Source organism: Oncorhynchus tshawytscha, linkage group LG02 (assembly GCF_018296145.1).
Source record: "Oncorhynchus tshawytscha isolate Ot180627B linkage group LG02, Otsh_v2.0, whole genome shotgun sequence".
NCBI lineage: Eukaryota > Metazoa > Chordata > Actinopteri > Salmoniformes > Salmonidae > Oncorhynchus > Oncorhynchus tshawytscha.
In genome coordinates, this window is record NC_056430.1 from 22,598,039 (window position 1) to 22,609,725 (window position 11,687).

The 11,687-nt window shown below is 42.5% G+C and overlaps 1 protein-coding gene across 2 annotated transcripts in view; it reads right to left on the reverse strand.

The window, feature by feature from the left end:
* The window catches only part of LOC112219327 (protein kinase C delta type), a 35,515-nt gene extending 24,366 nt beyond the window's left edge, over positions 1–11,149 (reverse strand). Inside the window, exon 1 of one of the 2 annotated variants that reach the window (XM_024380485.2) lies at positions 10,966–11,149. The gene's annotated coding sequence lies outside the window, so the exon portion shown is untranslated. Of the gene's footprint in view, positions 1–10,589; positions 10,725–10,965 lie in introns of those variants that run through there. The other variant, XM_024380477.2, reaches the window with a different exon arrangement.
* Positions 11,150–11,687: the final 538 nt, after the last annotated feature.

Below are 11,687 nucleotides of genomic sequence, written 5' to 3' on the forward strand. Positions count from 1 at the left end.
AGAAGCACTGAGTTTGAAGGTAGGCCTTGAAATACATCCACAGTTACACTCAACTTATGTCAATTAGCCTATCAGAAGCTTCTAAAGCCATGACATATTTTTCTGGAATTTTCCCAACTGTTAAAAAGGCAGTCAACTTAGTGTATGTAAACTTTTGACCCACTGGAATTGTGATACAGTGATAAGTGAAATTATCTGTCTGTAAACAATTTTTGTAAAAATGACTTGCCAAAAAGTAGATTTGCCAAAAGTATAGTTTCTTAACAAGAAATGTGTGGAGTGGTTGAAAAACAAGTTTTAATGAATGCAACCTAAGTGTATGTAAACTTACAACTTCAACTGTATGTTGTGCATTAACTTCAACTATATGTGGCAGGATCTACAGACAAGCACATACTACAATAGGAAAACAAGCTATATCGCAGAATACGGACGTCTTGCATCCAGATGAAATAAACACCTTCTTTGCCCGCTTTGAGGACAATTACAGTGCCACCGATGCAGCCCTCGCCCCAAGGACTATGGGCTCTCCTTCTCTGTGGCCAACGTGGGTAAGACATTTAAGACGTTAACCCTCACAATGCTGCCGGCCCAGATGGCATCCCTAGCCGTGTCCTCAGAGCATGCGCAGACCAGCTGGCTGGTGGGTTTACGGACATATTCACCCCGCTACCATCCAGAAGGCGAGGTCAGTACAGGTGCATCAGAGCTGGGATGAGAGACTGAAAAACAGCTTCAGACTGTTAAATAGCCATCACTAGCACATTAGAGCCTGCTGCTCACATGGAGACTTTGGCCACTTTAATAATGTTTATACTGTATTCTATATGATCTATTGCATCTTGGGCTATGCCACTGACATTGCTCATCCATATATGTATATATTTTTATTCCATTCCTTTACTAAGATTTGTGTGTATAAGGTAGTTGTTGTGGAATTGTTAGATATTACTTGTTAGATAGAACTAGAAGCACAAGAATTTCGCTACACTCGTAATAAACATCTGCTGACCATATGTATGTGACCAATAAAATTTGATATAGAGACATTATTGCATGGAACTCCATTCCATCTCATATTGCTCAATTGAACAGCAAACCTAGTAAATAAATAAAAAACAGAGAGCAACACCTCACGGCACAACACCTCTCCCTTATTTGACCTAGATATTTTGTGTGCTTGCATTGTAGGCTACATGTGCGTTTTGTCATTTTTGTTTGATTTATGTAGTTCTGTCCTTGAGCGGTTGTCTATTAATGTTGTCTATTAATGTTTTGTGTGGACCCCAGGAAGAGTAGCTGCTGTTTTTACAACAGGTAATGGGGATCCTAATAAAATACCAAAAACATTGCCATGAATCAATATTTCTTAGATTTTTCCCAGACCTCAAATAAGGCAAGAAAGCGGGCCTCCCAGGTGGTGCAGTGGTTAAGGGCGCTGTACTGCAGCGCTGATCCTGCAGCGCTGATTCTCACTGATCCCCATTACCGCAGCGCCAGCTGTGCAATCAGAGACTCTGGGTTCGCGCCCAGGCTCTGTTGTAACCGGCCGCGACCGGGAAGTCCATGGGGCGACGCACAATTGGCCTAGCATCGTCTGGGTTAGAGAGGGCTTGGTCGGTAGGGATGTCCTTGTCTCATCGCGCACCAGCGACTCCTGTGGCGGGCCGGGCGCAGTGCACGCTAACCAAGGTTGCCAGGTGCACAGTGTTTCCTCCGACACATTGGTGCAGCTGGCTTCCGGGTTGGATGCGCGCTGTGTTAAGAAGCAGTGCGGCTAGGTTGGGTTGTGTATCGGAGGACGCATGACTTTCAACCTTCATCTCTCTCAAGCCCGTACGGGAGTTGTAGCGATGAGACAAGATAGTAGCTACTACAACAATAGGATACCACGAAAAAGGGGTAAAAAAAATATTTTAAAAAACAAATAATAATAAGACAAGAAAGTATCAAGTATGATTTGATTTGACTATATTTGTTAGACTCAAAAGCCCAACACACTGTGAAATGAATAAACATGTTTCTACAAATCATTCTACAAATCATCCCCTATAACTTTGGGTATGACGGAGGTTGTTTCCTGAACATTAGCACAGTAGGGACTGGACAGAGCCAATAAAAGCCTTCCTTTTTCCTCCCTATCCGGAGATAATGTCTCAACTACAGACATTAGAGGTTGACCGATGAATCGGAATGGCCGATTAATTAGGGCCGATTTCAAGTTTTCATAAACAATCGTAAATCTGTATTTTTGGACACCGATTAGGCTGATTATTTTTTATACCATTATTTAATCTTTATTTAACTAGGCATGTCAGTTAAGAACACATTCTTATTTTTCTGCAGTCAGAATGCCAATTGCATGTGCCCTCAACTTGAGACATCTGTGGCAATGTGTTGTGTGACAAAACTGCACATTATAGAGTGGCCTTTTGTCACCAGCACAAGGTGCAGTTGTGTAATGATCATGCTGTTTAATCAGCTACTTGATATGCCACACCTGTCAGGTGGATGGATTATCTTGACAAAGGATAAAATGCTCACTAACAGGGATGTAAACAAATTTGCGCACAACATTTGAAATAAATAATATTTTAGTGCATATGGAACAATTCTGGGATCTTTTATTTCAGCTCATGTTGCGTTTATATTTTTGTTCAGTGTATGTTTGTAGTCATAGGTAACCAGAATGTGACTACAACTAAGTATTTGAACACTGTGTTGTTAAGAACTCATGCTTCCTACCCTTTAATGTTTTAACCCTATCCAAAAACTCAATCCTTAACCTTCTAAATTCGACATTTGGAGCAATGGAAAGATACTGAGCAGGAGTCAACCCAGGGTGTCAGAAACACTTTGAAATTTGCTGTTTGGAGAAACATCTAATTCTGCAGTGAGACAGAGCTTGTTGCTTGATTACCACAAGCTGCAGACAGCACAGTGCAGTGGCCAGACTAGCAGGCAGATAATAGAGGTGTCTGAGAGTGACTGACTCCACTACACAGTACAGGGTGGGTAGGATAGAGAGAGAGCGAGAGAGGCTAAATGATGCAAGACGACAACATTGGGTGCTGCTAAACTGCTGTCATCCTGGGTGTGTGTGACAGAGAAAATGTGTTTAGAGAGTGTCACTAAGTAGCAGAATGTGTGAAAGACCAAACTCATCACCTATATAACTGCTAGGATAAATAATGGAGTATGGGAGAGTGTTGTAGATTCAGCCCAAGTACCCCTGTTTCTCTCCCACCCACTCTCGCTGTGTGTGTGTGTGTGTGTGATGCGCTGAAAGCCACACCTGGCAGCAGGTGTGCTCAAAATGAATAAATAATACAAGCCTGCCATGTAGCTTACACCACAACAGAGCAGACAACAAAGCATTAGTATCTAAACAAGGTCTGTGTGTGTTTCGTAATCGTGTCTGCACAGCAACTTCCCACTATTGCAATAGTACATTATGGCTTACAGATTAAGCTTTTTGGTCAAACAACCACAGAAATGGCAAGAGTATATTCTGAGTATATAAGAGTATATTCTGACCCACCTCAACCATCTTTCTCCCACCAGAGAAGAGAGACATCACAGTCAGTTGCTCTACCAAAAGAGAGCTCTAAATAGAGTTTGCCAGATTAGCTATGCTATGGAGTGTTAGACTTTAGCCTCAGCTAAATCATTTTATAGAAAAAGATTCAAAGCAGAGTTAATTAAGCCAATCTCTCCTTATACATCACATGCACAAGCTGTACTGTGTTCCTCCAGCAGATCCATAGAGAGGGTGTTTGTTGTGCGTCCCTGTGGATCAGTGTTGCATGGGGGAATCTTCACTGAGCAACTGTCATAACTGTCTCCTCACACCCGGATACAAAGCAGAGCAGCCACCAGACCAGCCCACAGCCAATATTGACACACCTCTCAGCCTCCTTAGGCATCCAATGCATGTGTAGAGTTACCCTTCCAGTCCTATTGTGTCCCATTTTTATTTAATTTTTTCCCACCAGGTAGGCCAGTTGAGAACAAGTTCTCATTTACAACTGCGACCTGGCCAAAATATAGCAAAGCAGTGCAACAAAACACAGAGTTACACATGGAATAAACATACAATAATACAGTTAATAACGCAATAGATAAATCTGTATACAGTGTGTACAAATGGAGTAAGGAGGTAAGGCAATAAATAGGCCATAGTGGCGAAGTAATTACAATTCAGCAATTAACACTGGAGTGATATATGTGCAAATGAGGATGTGCAAGTAGAAATACTGGTGTGCAAAAGAGCAGAAAAAACAAAAACAAATATTGGATGATGTTGGTTGGATGGGCTATACAGCTGCAGCGATCGGTAAGATGCTCTGATATCTGACGTTTTAAGTCAGTGAGTGAGATATAAGGCTCCAACTTCAGTGATTGTTGCAATTCGTTATATTCATTGTAGCAGCAGAAAACTGGAAGGAAAGGAGGCCAAAGTAGGTGTTGGCTTTGGGGATAACCAGTGAAATATACCTGCTGGAGTGCGTGCTATGGGTGGATGTTGCTATGGTGACCAGTGAGCTGAGGTAAGGCGGCGCTTTCCCTAGCAAAGACTTATGGTAAGAGGTGTTGAGAGTAGGTAACAATACGTCTGCCATGCTGATCCTTAACACTGGGTCCCTCAGGGGTGTGTACTTAGTCCCCTCCTGTATTCCCTGTTCACCTACGACTGCGTGGCCAAACACGACTCCAACACCATCATTAAGTTTGCTGACGATCACCGACAGCGATGACACGGCCTATAGGGAGGAACTCAGAACTGGCAGTGTGGTGCCAGGAAAACAACCTCTCCCTCAATGTGAGCAAGACAAAAGGAGCTGATCATGGACTACAGGAAAAGGTGAGCCAAACAGGCCCCCATTAACATCTCTGGGGCTGTAGTGGAGCGGGTCGAGAGTTTCAAGTTCCTTGGTGTCCACATCACCAACGAACTATCATGGTCCAAACATACCAAGAAAGTCGTGAAGACGGCACGACAAAACCTTTTCCCCCTCAGGAGACTGAATAGATTTGGCATGGGTCCCCAGATCCTCAAAAGGTTCTACAGATGCACCATCGAGAGCATCCTGACCGGTTGCATCACCGCCTGGTATGGCAACTGCTCGGCATCTGACCGTAAGGCGCTACAGAGGGTAGCACGAACAGCCCAGTACATAACTGGGGCCAAGCTTCCTGCCATCCAGGACCTATAATAGGCGGTGTCAGAGAAAAGCCAATAAAATTGTCAGAGACTCCAGTTATAGACTGTATCCTCTGCTATCGCACAGCAAGCGGTGTCCGGAGTGCCAAGTCTAGCATCAAAAGGCTCCTCAACAACTTCTACACCCAAGCCATTAGACTGCTGAACAATTCATAAATATCGCCACCGGACAATTTACATTGAGACCCCCCCGCCCTTGTACACTGCTGCTACTCGCTGTTTGTTTGTTACCTATGCATAGTCAGTTCGCCCCCACCTACATGTACATATTACATCAACTAGCCTGTACCCCTGCACACTGAATCGGTACCCCCTGTATATAGCCTCTTTATTCTTATTGTGTTACTTTTTATTTGCCTACTTTGTAAATATGTTCTTCTTCTTGAACTGCACTGTTGGTTAAGGGCCTGTAAGTAAGCATTTCACGGTAAGGTCTACACTTGTTGTATTCGGCGCATGTGGCAAATAAGGTTTGATTTGATGACAAAGCAAAAACAGGTTTTTAGAAATGTTTGATATTTTTTATAATTACATAACTGAAATATCACATTTACATAAGTTTTCAGACCCTTTACTCAGTACTTTGTTGAAGCATCTTTGGCAGGGTTTACAGCATAGATTCTTCTTGGGTATGATGCTACAAGCTTGGCACACCTGTATTTGGGGAGTTTCTCCCATTATTCTCTGCAGATCCTCTCAAGGTCTGTCATGTTGGATGGGGAGTGTTGCTGCACAGCTATTTTCAGGTCTCTCCAGAGACGTTCGACTGGGTTCAAGTCCGGGCTCCGGCTGGGCTACTCAAGGACATTGAGACTTGTCCCGAAGCCACTCCTGCTTTGTCTTGGCTGTGTGCTTAGGGTCGCTGTCCTGTTGGAAGGTGAACCATCGCCCCAGTCTGAGGTCCTGTGCGCTCTGGAGCAGGTTTTATTCAAGGATCTCTCTGAACTTTGCTCCGTTCATCTTTGCCTTGATCCTGACGAGTCTCCCAGTCCCTGAAAAACATCCCCACAGAATAATGGTGCCCCCACCATGCTTCATCGTAGGGATGGTGCCAGGTTTCCTCCAGACATGACACTTGGCATTCAGGCCAAAAAGTTCAATCTTGGTTTCATCAGACCAGAGAATCTTGTTTCTCATGGTCTGAGAGTTCTTTAGGTGCCTTTTGGCAAACTCCAAGTGGGCTGTCATGGGACTTTTACGGAAGAGTGTCATCTATCTGGCCACTCTACCATAAAGGCACCAGTCTAATGTCCACTGCAATTTTTTCTAGGCCCAAGCAAGTCTCTTCTTCTTATTGATGTCCTTTAGTTGTGGTTTCTTTGCAGCAATTCAACCATGAAGGCTTGATTCACAGTCTCCTCTGAACAGTTGATGTTAAGGTGTGTCTGTTACATTTTTCACAGAGTTCATGTATGTGGGCTGCAACTTCTGAGGCTGGTAACGCTAATGAACTTATCTTCTGCAGCAGAGGTAACTCTAGGTCTCCCTTTCCTATGGCGGTCCTCATGAGAGCCAGTTTCATAATAGTGATTGATAGTTTATTCAAGTGCAGTCGCAAAAACTTTCAAAGTTCTAAAAAAGTTCCGTATTGACGGACATTTATGTCTTAAAGTAATGATGGACTGTCGTTTCCCTTTGCTTATTTGAGCTGTTCTTGCTATAATATGGACTTGGTCTTTTACCAAATAGGGCTATCTTCTGTATACCAACCCTACCTTGTCACAACATAACTGATTGGCTCAAACGCATTAAGAAGGAAAGAAATCGACATTGTTAACTTAACAAGGCACACCTGTGAATTGAAATTCATTCCAGGTGACTTCCTCATTAGAGCTGGTTGAGAGAATGCCAAGACTGTGCAAAGCTGTCATCAAGGCAACGGGTGGCTGCTTTGAAGAATCTAAAATATATCATGATTTTTTTTAACACTTTTTGCTTACTACAGGATTCCATATGTTTCTACAATGTAGAAAATTGTAAAAAAAAAATATTTAAAAAATAGGAAATCCCTTGAATGGCACATTGACACACCCAAACACATTCACCATTTTCTGCAGCTGCTCTTTTCTTCTTTTTTTAACTCTCCCTATTATCTATCCTGATGCCTTATCAGACACTTTATATTGCCTTCATGCACATACAGTTGGGCAAAAAAGTATTTAGTCAGCCACCAATTGTGCAAGTTCTCCCACTTAAAAAGATGAGAGGCCTATAATTTTCATCATAGGTACACTTCAACTATGACAGACAAAATTAGAAAAGAAATTGTAGGGGTTTTAATGAATTTATTTACAAATTATGGTGGAAAATAAGTATTTGATCACCTACAAACAAGCAAGATTCCTGGCTCTCACAGACCTGTAACAACTTCTTTAAGAGGCTCCTGTCCTCCACTCGTTACCTGTACTAATGGCACCTGTTTGAACTTGTTATCAGTATGAAAGACACCTGTCCACAACCTCAAACAGTCACACTCCAAATTCCACTATGGCCAAGACCAAAGAGCAGTCACAGGACACCAGAAACAAAATTGTAGACCTGCACCAGGCTGGGAAGACTGAATCTGCAATAGGTAAGCAGCTTGGTTTGAAGAAATCAACTGTGGGAGCAATTATTAGGAAATCGAAGATATACAAGACCACTGATAATCTCCCTCGATCTGGGGCTCCATGCAAGATCTCACCCGGTGGGGTCAAAATGATCACAAGAACGGTGAGCAAAAATCCCAGAACCACACGGGGGGACCTAGTGAATGACCTGCAGAGAGCTGGGACCAAAGTAACAAAGCCCACCATCAGTAACACACTACGCTGCCAGGGACTCAAATCCTGCAGTGCCAGACGTGTCCCCCTGCTTAAGCCAGTACATGTCCAGGCCCGTCTGAAGTTTGCTAGAGAGCATTTGGATGATCCAGAAGAAGATTGGGAGAATGTCATATGGTCAGATGGAACCAAAATATAACTTTTTGGTAAAAACTCAACTCGTCGTGTTTGGAGGATAAAGAATGCTGAGTTGCATCCAAAGAACACCATACCTACTGTGAAGCATGGGGGTGGAAACATCATGCTTTGGAGCTGTTTTTCTGCAAAGGGACCAGGACAACTGATCCATGTAAAGGAAAGAATGAATGGGGCCATGTATCGTGAGATTTTGAGTGACAACCTCCCTCCATCAGCAAGGGCATTGAAGATTAAATGTGGCTGGGTCTTTCAGCTTGACAATGATCCCAAACACACTGCCCGGGCAACGAAGGAGTGGCTTCGTAAGAAGCATTTCAAGGTCCTGGAGTGGCCTAGCCAGTCTCCAGATCTCAACTCCATAGAAAATCTTTGGAGGGAGTTGAAAGTCTGTGTTGCCCAGCAACAGCCCCAAAACATCACTGCTCTAGAGGAGATCTGCATGGAGGAATGGGCCAAAATACCAGCAACAGTGTGTGAAAAACCTTGTGAAGACTTACAGAAAACGTTTGACCTCTGTCATTGCCAACAAAGGGTATATAACAAAGTATTGAGATAAACTTTTGTTATTGAACAAATACTTATTTTCCACCATAATTTGCAAATAAATTCATAAAAAATCCTACAAATGTGATTTTCTGGATTGTTTTCTAATTTTGTCTGTCATAGTTGAAGTGTACCTATGATGAAAATTACAGGCCTCTCTCATCTTTGTAAGTGGGAGAACTTGCACAATTGGTGGCAGACTAAATACTTTTTTGCCCCACTGTATCTACCTCAAATACCTCATACCTCTAAACAATGATCTGGTACTGGTACTCGCTGAAGCTCCATTCTTGTGTATTTTATTTCATTCTTCGTGGAACTATTTTATTTTTAAACTTTGCATCATTGGAAAGGGCTCGTAAGCAAGCATTTCACAGTAAAGTCTACACTAGTTGTATTCAGCGCATGTGACAATAAAAAATAAAAAATAAAATAAAAATAAAATTAGATAAATACAGTTGGTAAAATGTATTATCATCTTTCTATACATTTCCTCTCAGTAGGCAGCGCAGACAAATGTTGAAAAAAAGTCTGGGCCAGTGGTCACAAATGTTTAATTTCTAGGTTGCATAGACCCACTGTATTGTGTGGTGATTGACACCAACGACTGTAAATGACAACTTGTGGTTGTGGGCTTGTTTTGCAGAATTCCTAGATTACTACAAGGGGCACTAGCAAACACTAGTGACTCATGAGTGTGTGGTAACCACAGTAACATAGAAGAGTAATAACATTGTGGCATAAAGTCTAGAGAAAAATGATAGTGTACATCATGTACTTTGGTGGCAGCTGAAATGGACCAGATCCTTCCACACAAATAACAATTTGTTCAGAACACCTTTGGGACCATATTGCAGCTCAAGGCCCATGGAAACTAAAGACTACAGGTCTTCACGTGTCCAAAAACTTGACCCAACTACATTTACTTATCTTTAAAGAAATGGAGACCCGAACCCAAATGGAGCAGAGGACATCTCAACCTAGACTCAACCTGGACTAGAGTGACAATTTATTTTTTTCCCTCTTATCAGCCAAGTTGCTCTACTGGTTAAGGAATATGTTTTATATGTTGGCTAGGCCTTTTATAAGTAAAGAAATTCAGCTTATTAGCGTAAAATAAAATATGCTACAGGACCTGACCCAGACCTGAGGGACATGTTAGTATTCTTCAGCCCCCAATCCAATAGTGCCAGGGTCAGGTCTCGGGTATATCGGGTCCACCCGGACCCATGAAGACATCTAAACTAGACGAGGATGACCAAAAGTTGATTGATGATTCACTTTTATCAACTTAATTCTCACAAAAACGGAGAGTCCGTAAAGCGCATTGAATTAGCCTACTAACAACCAAAACAGCATTTGACAGACCGTAAAATGAGGCTCCCAAAAGCAGGCGAGGAAAGTATATGAATAAGGATTCCCACAGAACATGGCTTACGTAACATGAACAGAGAGGAAATCATTATCTGAGAGCACAATGTGTGTTACCCACCAACCGCTTCGTTTTGACCCGGTTCAATGTATCGTTTTTTTTTGTTGCTTTGAAGCGCACATAGGTTACCTAAAACTTTCCCGCAGTGATTTTGTAGTAAAGAAACTTGTCAGATTGCTCATTTTCAGCAATCAGCAGATGTGGTAGGTACTAAGTAGTGCCCCAAAGTATCAACACAAAAAACGTTAAACCACTGTAAGATTTGATTGTAAAAAATCACAAAAAACAATGCGCTTTTATCGAAAGTAACTCGTCCCGATCGTGACGTCAGTGTGCAATTCGACCGTGTCCTTTTACTGTAATTTTGTCAAATATTGAAGATTTCCTCCAATTGAGTTACAATTATTTAAATGTAAGGGAATCGACTTACCTTTATAACGCGTTTAAAAGGGTCCCGATCAAGTTTGCTTTGAGTTATTATGCTCTGCCCTTGTTTGTATGCTACACTGGGAATCTTCAGCGTGTTTAAGGAAGCATTCGCACGCAACTCTCTCGCAGCCTGTCAGCTATGGAGTGCAGTGGTGGTGACGTCGTCCAGGTGCAATCCCAAGTACAGAGAGAGAGGCAGAGCGTTTGATTTCGTGAAAGTCGAAAAGTCAGAAATAGAGAGTACAGTACACAGAAAGGGATAATTGGCCACCAGTAGAACATTACTTCAAATTTGAGTCATAATCTATTTTGAGAGAGAGGTGTAAATGTTTTTGTAGTTTTACCACATTTTTACTTTTCACTGCTAGGAGACTTGCCTCAAAGAAGATATTCCGTTTTGTTGTTGTTGTAACAAACAGTATCAACAATGGTGCTTAAGATGCAGTCCTCTAAAAGCTCTAATATGTTTTTAGCCAATCTTTATATGTTGAAAATAAAACCCAGTAAAGCTCATGAATAGGCTACAGAATTCAAGGCTGCCTCTATTACTTTCCATGAAAATATGTATTTGGCAGAGGGTCATATAACCAGCAAACTGAAGGAGGGCAGTGTACACACAAACAGAAAGCCTCTTACTCCACAGGTTAGAGCAGCCAGAAACACCCTTTGGAGGCCTGGCTAAACCATTGTGGCCGCTCCCAGTCCTGTGGCCCCACCTACATGCTCCCAGTCCTGTGGCCCCACCTACATGCTCCCAGTCCTGTGGCCCCACCTACATGCTCCCAGTCCTGTGGCCCCACCTACATGCTCCCAGTCCTGTGGCCCAGCCATTTCTTCCTCCTTATCCACACAGAGTAGAGTCATGTGCTGCTGAGTCATCATACCCCACACACCCCGCCCACCCACCTCTCTGGCTATAAGAGACAAAGAGCTGGTAAATTTAGCCAATCTGTCCCAGCTCCTATACTGCTATTTTTAGTCCATTTCAAAGTTTACGGATGACACACACACAATTGTACTTCTAATTGTAAGTGAATGCTGACACAGATTTGGTGTGTTAGACTAGAGGTGGTTACTCATCAATCACATCCATAAACAG